Below are 15,103 nucleotides of genomic sequence, written 5' to 3'. Positions count from 1 at the left end.
TGGAGAGCAGCATCTTCTGTTTCACTACAGTCAGAGGATGAAGATCAGAAGATGCTGTTGGTCCAGAAATATTTACACACCCAGAACCTTTTCATGTCTCATTACAGCCACAAACCAGCTGGATTTTAACAACATAAAGTAGGAGATAACGGGGAAATGAACTGCTCATTATTTTCAGAATGTTTAACAAAGATAAATTTGAGCAGTTTGGAGGGCATTTGGATTCAGTTACCCTGAGATAAATCCTTATTGTAGCATCTTTTGATTAATTTGTCCTTAAAGGTACGTCTTTGAAGCTTTCCAGAGACTAAAATATTTAATTTCAACCTTTATCTGTCATGTGCATAGCAGAAACATGTTTGCTTGTCCAACGAAAAGCTTACTTTGGTGTCTGCAAGAATGCCACTTCAAACGGTATTCTTGCAGACAACCGAGGCCGTAGTCTTCATGCCGGTGGTCGCAGGTTCTATTCCAAGCCTGGTGACATTTGCCGCAAGACTTTCTCCTCTTTCATGTCAAGCTTCTTTAAAATGAAGGCCACTAGAGCCAACAAAACCTTTAAAAATACAATAAATAAATTTAGAAAATGCAACATGATTTTATAAATATCTATATTTTACACAATATATAGTCTGAATAAAATGTCTGCTGTTCAATGGACAGTAGCTCGAGCTCATTCAGATTGGTTGGAAATTTGCCTGTCAATGTCAGATTTCAAATCTTGGCACAGTTGGAATAAAGTGTGGACTTTTATTGGGTCATTCTAGCCAGGGATGGACCGATGTACAAGTTTGGGCTGATATTAAGGTTGCTGTTGCTTTTGAAACTTTGGGGGAAAAACAACCATATTGCTGCTGACTTCATCACTCCTTCTTTGCTTCAGTTAAACTCCTCACAATCACTGATCACTGTCGCACAGTGGCGCAACTACACATTATTCAGGTGGATGCGAAAACATAAATCGCCTCCCCCTCCCCCCCGAAGGAAGGTATGTCAGGTCAGGGTGAAGGATGTAGAACATACGCTCGTGTCCTCCTCCCCCAGACGACGACATGTGAAAGGTAAAACTCACTACATTTACCTCGTTATGTGCGCGAGGTGAAGGAGCGTAAGGTGCGCTGAAGTGTATGGGAAAACATCATCGGCGCACCGCCCCATCCAGACGGGATTTTGACGCCCCTCTGGTGTTGCGCCCCTATGCGTTGCATGCACTGCATACCACTTTTTGCGCCCCTGCTGTCACATGACCAACTTTGTTCACTCCCCCTCCAGAAACAAATGGCAACAAGAAGGAAATAAATATTGATGGTTAATATTGGCCCAGTTTTGTTTATCGGAACAATATGACTAATATCGGCTGATATTAGTCTATAGTCAGGAGGAAATCGGCACGGTCTCGGAGAAGATGCTCGGGTTTTATGTCCAAAGAGTCGCAGTCTGCTCTCATTGACGTAGTTATGAGATGAAAATCAAGTCCACACCAGGTTCAGGTCTATGTGAAGTATTGTGTGATTGGTCAGAAGTGTGTGGAGTGTTTCATGCAGACAGCATTGTACATGATACTGTGGGGGGGTTTAATATGGTGTTCTTCCTCTCAAGATCTACAGGTGACGGTTCTAGCCAAGCAGGAAATTGAATTTCAAACAGACTCAGTCTTCATGTGTTTTTAGAAACTGCTTCTGTCTTTTGAGGTTGAGGCAGACGAGTGAGAAAATAGTTTTGTTTTTTAACAGCTGCTCTGTGCGTTTTCAGGATTTTGACCTGGCTACCATCTATGTGTCGGATGCCCAGTACAACAGAAACATCTACTTCGATACGTCGCCGCAGGCTGTCAGGTGGGGCCATCACATGTTTGTTTAACAAGATCAAATTCTCAAACACTTGATCTTGGATAAAGCATGTATGAAATAATGAAACCAGGCAGCCATCTTTATTGGAAAATGTTCACTTAGCTTTTTTGGTTTACAAAACTGTGTTTCATCTCTTGTGGCTTTGTCCAGGCTTTTATACGTCACACAGAGTAGGAGATCAATAGTATAAATATCAATAGAAAATTATTAGAATGTTCAATAATTTCACTGAATTCAGATTCAGAACAGCATTCTGGGAGATGTAGGCAGAGGAAGGCTTTAGTTGCTCAACCTCAATTGGCCTCTACTTCACTCTGTTTCCCTAGCAACAGCTCATTTTTTGGGTATAATGTACATTGCATTTATTCCAGCGTTAGGCAATGTATCTTGAAGGAGAATAACACTTAAATTCATTAAGAATTAATTTAGAATAAAAATAAGTCACCCTGAATTACCTTGATACATATATGTATGTAATAAAAGTGTGTCATTAATGAAGGGGGAAAAAAGTCGATCCAGACTTTAAGTACGTTTAGGGTCTGGTGAGGATGCAATTAATATTTTCCCCAATATTCAATAAAAAAAAACCTAAGTTAAGCATAATAAATTTGTAATCAAAACTTTTGGAATTGTAATTATTTCTTTTTTTCTTTTACAAAAGTTTTGTTTAAAATGTTCTTTTTAATTAAATGTAGTTTTGTCTCGTGAACTTAAATGTTATTTGCCAAACATAAACTTCTATTTGCACACACCAGAAATCTTTTTGTTGTAATTTTAGGCCCTGCCATGATGTCATGTGAGAATCACAAGCAAAGTTTGAGTCACAAACAAAAACATAGAATAGCAAGAAAGATTTCTGACAATAAGTTTGTTTTGCCAATAAATTTTTCACTTCATGAGACAAAATGTGTGATTTTAATATTTTAAAAAAGTTTTTAAGCAAAACCCAGAAGGCTTTTCTATGGTGACATGCATTAACAATTAATTTTTTTCTAAAAGATATGCTGTACTGTTTCTAACTTTCCACAATAATACAACACCTGTATTAAGTTTATTCATTAAGTTAAGAGTACTATTTATCCTGTATGTCCAAACCAACAATATGTACGGGAAAGAAAGATACTACTTAGTGAGCTTAGTAGTATAAAATAAGTTAGTTATAAGAGAATTGTTTCAGAGTTCATCAGGAAATATAGCTTTTGATAGATTTTTTTAATTTTCTTAGAAGAACGAGGAGGCTATGAGCTTCTTATCCATACTCCAACCTGGAAGGTGGCGGTAATGCACCTTAAGTTGTTTGCCAACCGCCATAAAAAGACGAAGAAGAAGACGAGAACAAGATGGCGCATGGTTTGTTTTGTTGAATTTTCGAGAGTTTGTATAAACGAGTTTATCAACAAGCATTTGACTGCTGTTGAAGAACATTTACAGAGTTTAAGAAATCATCAAGAGGAAGAGATGGATGATCAACGCAGACTGCTGGATTTCTCCCGGAGCCCAAGATAATCTTATACGATAGGTAAGAACGCCAGCGTTTGGATTCGGTTAAGGTTTGAATGTATGAACTTTCTGCATGAGGGTCATTTTAGTACCGTTCCCTCTGTTAATGTTTATATCAGATAAAGAGCGCAACATCACAACTACGCTGTGAGATGGCTTATTTATGTAGAGAGAAATAGAACCAGTTATCTTTTTAGGGCTCTCTCCTTAACTGCTGGACTTACTTTCATAAACAGGAGAATATGAAGAACATTCAGCAAAGGCTAGTAAGCAATGTTTCACGCAACGGGTGGTGTCGCTGTAACAGACGCAGATTTTTCCTGTAAACAGGATAACAGGTTAAATACGAGGCAGACATAACTCGTATTTCTAATATCCTGGAACTGTACTGTTTATTGTTTCTATAATGAACAGTTTCTTTTTATCCTTCACATAAAGCACAGCTGGTCTTTATATGAACCTGTGGCCGACGGGTGCAATGCGCAGCACAGAGAAACAAGCAACAAAAAGAGATGCAAGAATGTAATGCAGCAAACAAGAAGAGATGACGCACAAAAAGCAAATAAATGTAGCAACAAAGCAATAATGCAACAACAAAAGACGCAAACAATAGCAATAAACGCAACAAACAAAAGAGACGCAATGAATGCAGCAAACAAAGAAAGATGCAACAAAGTGCTGAAACGGAAGTGCTCCAGACCATGAGGGAGTCGAACAAAAAACGCTGTGTCAATTTAGGGTCTGCTCCTTTAAACGGGTGTTCAGAAAGCGCATGGCAGCAATTTTTTTTTGTTGTTGTTGTTTTTTTGTTGTATTACCAAATGATTTTTTACAATATTTTTCGGCGAGAATGTTGATGTTAGATTCAGATTTCTCGGTTCATCATAATCACCTAATTGCATATTGCTCAGACGTTTTCGGAGATGTTGCTCCCGCTGCTTAACAGCCAGCTCCCCTCGCCAGCTGTCAGCTGACCGGGGCGCTCAGTTCGGTACCGGAGAGAACGCACGTCTCCCGGCAATCGTTTTAAAACTCCTGCTAGTTTCCCCTATGAGTGGAGGCGGACACAGATATTAGCCTGTAAATTTTTGGTTCACTAGTATTTATTTATTCTGAGCAATCGGTTTGACTATTAACTAAGATTAAAGATATAGTTTTATTTACTGTATGTCTTACTTCTGAGATCTAGAGAGTAATTGAAATGATAATTTGCTTACATTCCTTGCTATACATGTTTAACATTTTAGAATCAACGATTTCTTTTTGTATGGACAGCCTTTATCAAAAGGTGAAGATAATACAGAAAAACGAGTAAAACTAGCTTCGAGTCCGTTTTTTTTTTCTTCGGCACTTTGTACTTCACGTTGTCACGGTTGCTAAGCAACATAACGCCAGATGGAGGCTAGGCAGCTAGTGAAGGCTACTGCTTTTCTTTCTGGTCGTCCATATTCGTGGCTTCGAAGGACCCGTCTTCCGCAGACCGGGCGTTTCTCACATAGACATAATAAGGACAGACGCCTATGGACCGCTCTCGTCTTATCATACATATTTATATAATATAGACAGAATAATAATGATTACTACTGAATAATATTAAGCTATGCATGTTTAGCACTCACACACACATAGGAACCTTCAACATAACGGGAGATTTGGGAGGTATCTTACTTTGACGAGTGAAGTTCATAATAGCCATTGCCATCTGTGTAACCTTTCCGGTGATGTTTAACGTGTATATTATTATTTTATAATATTGTTTCATTTCTATATAGGTCTTGTATCAGATATCTAAGTCAGTGTTAGAATACTGAACTTTTAAAAATAATCTTGGTTAGCTTTCAGGCGGGACTGAACACCAGTACTATAGCACTATACAGCTGCATTAGCTGATATTTCACTGGTGGAATAAATACAGTAAAGTAATATTCTATTACAAAATTACACATTTATGTCCATCTTACTTGCGACACGTTGTCTGTCAAGCCCTCACGTCAATAGTCCGTCGATCTGATCAACATATCCCCCGGTGCTGAGGATCTTCTGCTGTTTTGGTCCAGACAGCAGGAGGGTCTTTTGTTTGGTCTCTTTTTTTGCTGGCATGTTTTCTCTGTTGCTAAGAATTTCATTATTTTAGCAGTAAATAGAAAGGTTGGTGAAGCCAGTGCATGCTGGTCCTGTACCAGTCCCTAACTTACAGAAAATGGACAACTGTCAAGATTCTGGTTCTTGGATTAGGATTTTTTTTTTAAGTAAAGAACAAAAATATAAATAAACATTAACTGAAACTGACTCAAGTATAAAAATAAAAGTTAATTGCTCCAACATAGAAATATTAGAATATACTAGAAAATTTTTTAAACAATAACGATCATGCCTGGAGTGAATAAATTAATCAGAATATTTAATTTGGTAATTTCCAAATGTCAGCTGATGTTGCACTCTTGAATTTTCAGATGTGTTTATTTGGTGATTTCTGTCTTAAATAATGAAGTCTGTTAATTACTTCAGTAACGTTAACATTCTCTTTTTTTCCTGTTTTCCTCTCCAGATTGCTTGCAACATAACGTTTATGAGACGAGATGTATAACCAGGAGAGGAGATCCAATCTGGACCTGGACGAGGTAGACTCTGCAGGTGAAACAAGAAAAGAGAGCCAGAAGATAACATATAAAGAAGAGCAGCAGGATCTAGTATCAACAATAAAGTGGAAGAGAAAGAAGTTTACTCCAGTCAGGGTGAAGAACAGCTTGAATTAACAGGGACTGATACCTGCATGGTGGTTCCTGTTTATGAACAAACAAACCAAACTGATCGAACCAAACAGGAGCAGTCATCTTCCAGGAAGCTGCTGAAGCTGAGAAGCAAATCAGAAAAGAAACCTTTCTCCTGTGTGACCTGTAAAAGCTTTTGCTTGCATATTCTCTTGATGCTCATAAGAGGATTCACACAGGTGAAAAGCCGTTTTCATGTGGGAACTGTGGAAAAGTTTTAGTCAAAAAAGCATTTAACTGGCACAAGATTATTCACACAGCTGAAAAGCCTTTTTCATGTGGGAACTGTGGAAAGTTTTAGGCGAAAAGTGATTTAACTAAGCACATGATGATTCACACAGGTGAAAAGCCATTTTCATGTGGGACCTGTGGAAATTTTTTTGTCGCAATTACGTTTAACACAGCACATGATGATTCACACAGGTGAAAGCCGTTTTCATGTGGGACCTGTGGAAAAAGTTTTAGTCTTAAACCGGTTTTAACTCAGCACATGATGATTCACACAGGTGAAAAGCCGTTTTCATGTGGGACCTGTGGAAAAAGTTTTAGTCTAAAACCGGCTTTAACTCGGCACATGATGATTCACACAGGTGAAAAGCCGTTTTTCATGTGGGACCTGTGGAAAATTTTTTTGTCGCAAATTACGTTTAACACAGCACATGATGATTCACACAGGTGAAAGCCGTTTTCATGTGGGACCTGTGGAAAAGTTTAGTCTTAACCGGCTTTAACTCAGCACATGATGATTCACAGGTGAAAAGCCGTTTTCATGTGGGACCTGTGGAAAAGTTTTAGTCTTAAACCGGCTTTAATCAGACATGATGATTCACACAGGTGAAAAGCCGTTTCATGTGGGACCTGTGGAAAAAGTTTTAGTCTAAAACCGGCTTTAACTCGGCACATAATGATTCACACAGATGAAAAGCCATTTTCATGTGGACCTGTGGAAAAGGTTTTTATCACAAACTTAGTTTAACTCGGCACATGATGATTCACACAGATGAAAAGCCGTTTCATGTGTGAACTGTGGAAAAACTTTTATTCAAAAGGGAATTTAACTAAGCACATGATGATTCACTCAGGTGAAAGCCGTTTTCATGTGGGACCTGTGGAAAAGGTTTAGTCGAAAACAGACTTTACTCTGCACATGATGATTCACACGGGTGAAAAGCCGTTTACATGTGGAGCCTGTGGAAAAGTTTTAGTCACAAACTTAGTTTAACTAAGCACATGATGATTCACACAGGTGAAAAGCCGTTTTCATGTGTGAACTGTGGAAAAACTTTTATTCAAAAAGGAATTTAACTCGGCACATGATGATTCACACAGGTGAAAAGCCGTTTTCATGTGGGACCTGTGGAAAAAGCTTTATTCAAAAAATTTGTTTAACTCAGCACATGAGGCGTCACACAGGTGAAAAGCGTAGAACTATTTTCGTATGTCCTATGTAGAGGTTCATATAAAACAGTGTTTCTCAACCTTTTTGGGCCAGCGCCCCCGTAGCCTTTTTCCAGGTCCCTCACCGCCCCCCACCAAAGAATTTGTAGGATACTTTGCACTGACTATTATTTTATCATTAATATTACTATCGCCATTGTAGATGTTTGATTTTTATGTTTGTTTCTGTATTTATCATCAAAATAATTTCCCAGAGAACAATGTCATGGGAATAGAAATTATTTTCACAGGCGTCTATGAAAATTTGGTCGAAGTTTACCTTCGACCAAACGTCCCCAAAGGCATCCCAGCATCCCCTTTTGTAAAAAAATCCGCCAGCGCCCCCCAGCCGTCCTCTGAACGCCCCTGGGCGGCGGTACCGCCCACGTTGAGAACCGCTAATATAAAAGATGAAAACCGGAGGGCTTCTTGTCTATAAAGTGGGAAATTGTTTAATTTTGAATTTGTTAATGTGATCATTTGGATCTTGACATTTGCATATTGGAGATATAAAATATGAACTTGCAGGATTGATTTGTATTTTTCTGTATAGAGAGAATGAGTGGGGTGAATGAAATTTACTCTAATACATTTTTAATCCAAAATAAGATGTGCTGTTGTGTACTATTAGTAGATTTTCATTAATTGTTTGCAATCTGAAATTTACAGTATTAAAAAGTATTCGATAGGTTTATCTTCACAGCAAAACTAGACTGAAACTGATGTTTCAATTATATTAACCAGTCTATATAAAAGCTTTTCAAATAAGTTGGCATGCCCTTTTACTTAGAAAATGCAAAATACATATAATCATATTTTCCTTCATTGATTGTTCTTGATTGTACAAATTATGTGTGATTATTGTCTCCAATAATTTGGTGTGTCGCTTGTCTTAGTTGCATAATTTTTCTATTTTCTGCTGTGGCTGTTTTCTGTTAAAGATCACTATCTTTTTTAAAAGTTTAAACTAATTTAATCTATAAACATATATGTATTTTATTAAGTCCTTACAAAGTCATTTATGACTTGCATATCCTTTGACGTAAGCTAATACAGTGAATGGACCGAACTTCACAAAGTGCTGTTCTGCAAATTAGTTTAAAACCCTCCTGTTATGTTGCGGGTCAATTTGACCCGTTTCAAAGTTTAATTTTTTTTTTAAATAGTTAGAAAAAGTTTCATGCAGAAAAAATACTTCTATTTGCCTTAATAGGTGCACTCTATGTATAAAATGAAAATGGTTCATTTTACACATTTGCAGCCCCCCCTGGGTCTATTTGTTACATCGATACTGTTCGGGTCAATTTGACCCGGCAGTCAAGTTAAAGGGTAAAAAGGTTAAAAAAATGTCCAATTCTATTTGTTTCTTTGCACCTATGAGACATATTTCACCACACACACACCACACCACACATGCATGCACACACCACACACACACCTAAACAATCACGCAAACCCACTCTTTCACTATTCTCTTTACTTCACTAGAAAGCTGCCTGAAAGCAGGTGTTCATACAACTTTTGACAGGTACCTTTTCTGTTCCCCTGGACAAACTCCACCCACACTGAGTGGACACTCAGTAGAAATGGAGGGAACATAAATACTCTCTGCAAGGGAGTCCTAAACACATTACACACTGAAGGTACATGTGATATTGTCACTGTCAGAGATTAGGAAATGAGCAGCAGGGAAATAAAAAGATGAAAACCCTGGAAGCTCTGGAACTTCTTGTTGATCATTCCAGGGTTGACTAGGATGGCAGTAACTCGCATTATAGACATCAAGTCAGTCTTTGAGCTACTCAGGCCTTGTGTAATACAGAAAATCCTTGTTGAAATGACAAATCTAAAAGGAAGGTGAGTTTTTGGAGAGAACTGGAAGGAGCTGGACCAAATGCATTTACATGCATATTTGGAGGTCCTCATTCTGACCAGAGTTTATAAGTCAAAGGACGAGTCAACAGCCAGTCTAAGGGATGCAGAGACAGGCAGGGTAATATTTAGGGCCATAATGTTTCTGGAAACTTTTCTCCGGAGTAATCCGATTTGACAATCGATGGACAAGACAAACTAGCAGCTAATAGAACAGTGTGGTACATATGGGTTGTAACTTCCCCTGTTCTATAACCCAGGCCCTAATGTCACAGTAGATGGAAGACTTGTGGCATTCATAAAGTTCACCCCTGGCATTCAGAAGGCATATATTGCCTAAATGAGTAGCGACCCTACTCATTTAGGCAATATATGGCTTCCACACCAGCTAAATATGGCATAAAAATCTGGGCAGCATGTGATGAAAAACCCAGTTTTGTTTTGAACACGCAGATTTAAACTGGAAAACCAGCTGGAGGATCATCTTCAGGACTCATTTGTCTTGATTTTAGTCAGCGGGTCAATTTGACCCAGAGCAGAAAAGTGTCTCAAGTTCAATTATAAAGATGACCCCTTCAAAAAAAATCTAAATGTAATATAAAGAAATTTACAAAAAATCACTTTCAAGAATAGTGTCATTTTGTGTTTGGGTTTTTTCAGTGGGCATAAAAAATTGAAAATCAAATTTTTATGTCCAAATGAGTAAATTGTCGTTATTGATCCTTAATTTGTGAGAAATAAAAAAACCTCATTGCACAAATATTGATTGAAATGGTTAGTATTGGAATTAATAATCAGATACAAAAAAGTTTTGGAGGATGTTTTAGGTTTCTGACGCTATTGCATGACTAAACACTCTCCGGGTCAAATTGACCCACGAACATTATTGCTGTACCTCAGAAACAAACATAATAGGAGGGTTAAGTTAATATTTGACACATTTTCTCACACACGCTAATATATTTGGTAATCAAATGACTAAAAACAGAGTTTATTACTTTTAATGTGATTATTTAGTTGTTTTGGGGGATTTTTGAATAAAGAGCACAATTTGATAGAAATTATTCTGATAGTTTTTATATTGACACTGATGAACACACACACTTTTACAGCATTTTATTCAATAATATATTGACATGAATCCATAATTTAACGTGCATTTAACATTTGAAGAAGACAAGAAAAAAATAATTTTCTTTTATTTTTTGACATTTTATTGTAACAACAATAAACTTTGATAAATCAGACATTGTCAAACATTAGCTACATATTTTTCTTACTTTTGTCCTGCAAAAATATTACAGTATAAAAGTTAACTTTGCTATGGACAGCAGAGTGGAAATAAATTCTAACAGTTAATTATTTTTATTTCATTACATTAGCTGTCTTGATACTATGGAGGAATTCAAAGGTGTATCGTCTCATAAATTAAGAGACGATACACAAAACTCCATTCTCTCCGGCTCACCGACAACCAGGAAGACATTTAATGCACATCTGCGGCATCACACATTACATGTTCATCAGCTCATCATCACGACCTCGTGGAAGTTAAATCTGCTCCTTCAGAGGACCATTAGTCAGATTGTTAGTTCTTATCTGTCCAAACAGACATCCTTTCCATGTTCTGTTTTCGCCCCATTTGCGTGCAACGCACAATGTAAGGAAAAGAGACACACCAAAATCTTCTGCAATAACAACTCAATAATATTTCGGCTCCGACATAATGAAAAGACACTTGCTAGGAATTCCTTCCACAACAACTTACTGGGTCAGATTGACCCGGACATTCGACATAATACATTCCTTTTCAGTAAAACATATCTTAATGTGAATTAACATAACTTTTAACTATTAATATAAATATATATTAATATAATATATATTATATATAAAAATATATTTCACCTAAAAATACACAAAACGTGCCCCCTTCGCTTCCGGATTGCAATGGCAGTCTCATACCATTTCCAAATACGGTACGAGACCTACAGTGGTCCCTTTTCCCCCTTTCTGTTTGCTGCACGGGGTCCTTCTCGCTCCATGAGGCGTCTACGTATTTATGTCTATGCTTCTCACTGCCATTAAAGAGAAGAAGATAGGAAAAAAACAAGATGGTGCATGGTTTGTTTAGTGGAATTTTCGAGAGTTTGTCTAAACGAGTTTATCAACAAGTATTTGACTGCTGCTGAAGAAACATTCACAGAGTTGATCAAAGCAGACTTCTGGATTTCTCCCGGAAGCCCAAGATAATCTTATACCGAATAGGTAAGAAACGCCAGCGTTTGGATTCAGGTTAAGGTTTGAATGTATGAAACTTTCTGCATGAGGGTCATTTTAGTAACCGTTCCCCTCCTTTATAAATGTTTATATATCAGATAAAAGAGCGCAAACATCACAACTACGCTGTAAGAATGGCTTATTTATGTAGAGAGAAAAAAGAACCAGTTATCTTTCTTAGGGCTCTCCTCCTTAAACTGCTGAGACTTACTTTCATAAACAGGAGAAATATGAAGAACATTTCAGCAAAAGGCTAGTAAAGCAAGTGTTTCACGCAACAGGGCTGGTGTCGGTGTAACAGATGCAGATTTTTCCTGTAAACAGGATACAACAGGTTAAAATAACGAGGCAGACACAACTCCGTATTTCTAAAATCCTCCTGGAATCTGTTCTGTTTATTAGACATTGTGTCAATGTTATTTTTCTGTCATTTGTCAACAGGTTTGTTTCTATAATGAACAGTTTCTTTTTATCCTTCCATATAGACACAACTTACGGTGGCCGACGGGTGCAAAAGCGCAGCAACAGAGAAAACATTCAAACAAAAAAAGAGACGCAAACAAATGAAATGGAGCAAACAAGAAGAGATGACGCAAACAAAAAGCAAAGAAAATGCAAACAAAAAGTCGCAAACAAATAGCAAATAAAATGCAGCAAACAAAAGAAAAGATGCAATAAGTGCTTAAAACGGAAGTGCTCCAGACCACTAGAGGGAGTCGAACAAAAAACAGCTGAGCTCAAATTTAGGTTCCGCATCCTTTAAAACGGGTGTTCAGAAAAGCAGCAATGGCAGCAAAATTAATTTTGCTGTATTACACAAAATGATTTTCGGCGAGAATGTAGATGTATAGATCTCAAATATCTGCTAGGTGCATCAAAAAATCACTTAATAGCAATATTGCTCAGACGTTTTCGGTGACCTCGCTGCATTAACAGCCAGCTCCCCTCGCCAGCTGTCAGCTGACCGGGCGCTCCATGTTCGGTACACCGAGAGAGAACGCACGTCTCCCGGCAAATCGTTTTAAAAACTCCCGCTAGTTTCCCCCTATGAGTGGAGGCGGAACACAGATATTAAGCCTGTAAAAATTTTTGGTTCAATGAACTATTTAATTTATTCCTGAACAAATGGGTTTGACTGATTAAAGTTAAGCCTTCAAACATAATAGCTTTATTTAACTGTAATGTCTTACTTCCTGAGATCTAGAGAGTATTTGAAAATGAATAATTTGCTTATGTAGCAGCATAAATGGTACGCTGCCACTTTAAGAGTAATTTCAGCTGCTGCATATAAGCAAGCGTTCACCTGACATGAGGTTGCTTGTGTCGTGACGTCAAATTGAAGTTGCTCCCTTTGTTTGCGCCGTTCTGGGTAAGCGTGGGTGTTATCATTTGTCAGCTTTAGGAATGGCTATTAATGTCAACTGGTTTGTCTGCTTAGCCTCCTTCGCTGCACCTTTAATATCGGGGTCGATCTGTCCATTCATTTCTGCTGATAGGAAGGTAAGAGCTTAGCGTGGCTAAGTAACACCCGTTTCATGTAAACAAAACCTTCACATACCATTTTTTATTACAGTTGCACTGCATCTAGGTGGTACTGAGGATCTGATTATTGGGCATTTATCAGGTCACAGGTAAACGGCTGCTGCAAGTTATAAATTTTGTTGTAGCAGTTGAATTAATTTGCTATATTTTTTTGTTAGCCACCTGATGACTCTTCGGCATTGCACCTGGATTGATACTCGCTGCTGTTTTGCCTAACTCCAAATTGTTTTAAAAAGACCAACTTGAACTTGCCCTGCTTCTGGGAGCAGTGATGGCGCTATTGAAGGAATGAACTGCAACATTGTAGCGCCATTGTACCACTGTTTACTTGTATTGTTTCATTTTTTTGTCTTTCTTTTAAGGACTGAGGCTTCTGTGGTGGCGGTGGTGACCCCTGGTGGCGGTGTCTTGTCTCGCGTGTTTTGTTGGAGCACCTTTTCTTTCTTTGCCGTGTTTTTGTAGTGTCTAGGTGATTCCCTTTTTCTGCACTGGATGTTGCCCCTTTCCCTCACTACTTCCCCACTGGTAAGCCTCAGTTTCCTTTGCAATTTAGACGTTTTATGATAAATCTTGTTAACTGCATTCACTGTTTTAACCATTCAATTTCAGATCATTATTTTAAAAAAGAGATTATAAAGACGAATAAACTTTGTAGAACTTCCTGAATCTTGTCTCATTTTCCAGCAGAACGTACTTGCGTCCTTTCATTACATTTTCCTGGAATTATTCCAGGTGGCGTTGTTGGTCATTATAACCTGTAAGAGTTTATATCTTGGGTTCATAATTAAAAATAAAGAAAATCCACCCCCCAGGTTGCCACAAATTGGCGTTGTTGGCAGGATTATTGCTGTGTAAAAGGAGACTTGATTCCTTAGTTTTTTTGTTTTTCTGTATGTGTAGTGGTCTTGTGTTTTGTTTGCTTTGGAGGAGAATTGTGTTGTGTGTACAGGCAAAACAGCAGTGAGCCCATCTAGTAAAGGATCCAGATTATGGAGGAGGAGATCCAAGAAATGCGGGACTTGATTGCCCGATTGAAAGCAGACAACGAACGACTGCGTCAGGAACAGTCACTCTCTGCCCCAGGTACTTCTACTGCCACTTCTACTTCAAGCACATCTCAGAGTGCTTTGCCCGCCTCAGGTCCCCTTGTGTCAGAGAGGTTGGTGTTTGTGCCTCGTGACAGGAAATGTCCGATGTTCAGGGGAAGATCCGGTATAGGGTTAAATGAATGGTTGGAGGAGGCTGAGGTCTGTATGAGGGCACGTCACTTATCACCTGTTGATCAGGCTTTTTATTTGTATGATCATTTGGAGGGTGAGGCGCGAGAGGAGCTCAGATACCGCTCTAGTGCTGAACGGACTGATCCAGCTTGCATTATTAGAGTGCTAAAAGAGGTATATGGTTGTACTGATTCCTATGTCTCGTTGCAAGAGGCTTTCTTTTCTAGAAAGCAGCAGGAAGATGAAACTCTTCAAGAATTTTCACTTGCACTAATGGGATTAATGGAGAAGGTTAAAGCCTCTGCACCCACTAATATGGTTAATGCTGATGTATTGTTGAGGGATCAGTTTGTGGAGCATGTTCTAGATGGTCCACTGCGGCGTGCATTGAAACAGTTTGTACGGGAGAAGCCTGCAGCTACTTTACTTGATGTCAGGGCTGAAGCTATTAGGTGGGAACGGGAGGGCTCATCTGGCGATAGTAGGGCCCGGAGTCTTTCAGTTCCATCACTTGGATTTCAGTATGCTGTCCAGAGCACTGCTCAGATTAGTCCAAGGGATCAGGGGTCAGAATTGAGGGCACTGCATGATATGTTGGCACGACAACAAGAGCAATTAAATAAACTTACTC

At 38.4% G+C, this 15,103-nt stretch overlaps 1 long non-coding RNA gene and 1 pseudogene across 1 annotated transcript; both read left to right on the top strand.

The window, feature by feature from the left end:
* The first annotated feature begins 5,929 nt into the window (after positions 1 to 5,929).
* LOC145547578 (uncharacterized) lies at positions 5,930 to 7,162 on the top strand (annotated as a pseudogene).
* A 5,872-nt stretch (positions 7,163 to 13,034) lies between these two features.
* On the top strand, positions 13,035 to 15,103 carry LOC145552629 (uncharacterized). The gene is made up of 3 exons (XR_014088752.1): positions 13,035 to 13,079; positions 13,149 to 13,210; positions 13,615 to 15,103. It is a non-coding gene; the product is annotated as an uncharacterized LOC145552629 (long non-coding RNA).

The sequence above is a fragment of the Poecilia reticulata genome, chromosome 1, assembly GCF_904066995.2.
Source record: "Poecilia reticulata chromosome 1, P_reticulata-male-v2, whole genome shotgun sequence".
Classification (NCBI taxonomy): domain Eukaryota; kingdom Metazoa; phylum Chordata; class Actinopteri; order Cyprinodontiformes; family Poeciliidae; genus Poecilia; species Poecilia reticulata.
This window is presented reverse-complemented; position numbering and strand designations above follow the sequence as displayed.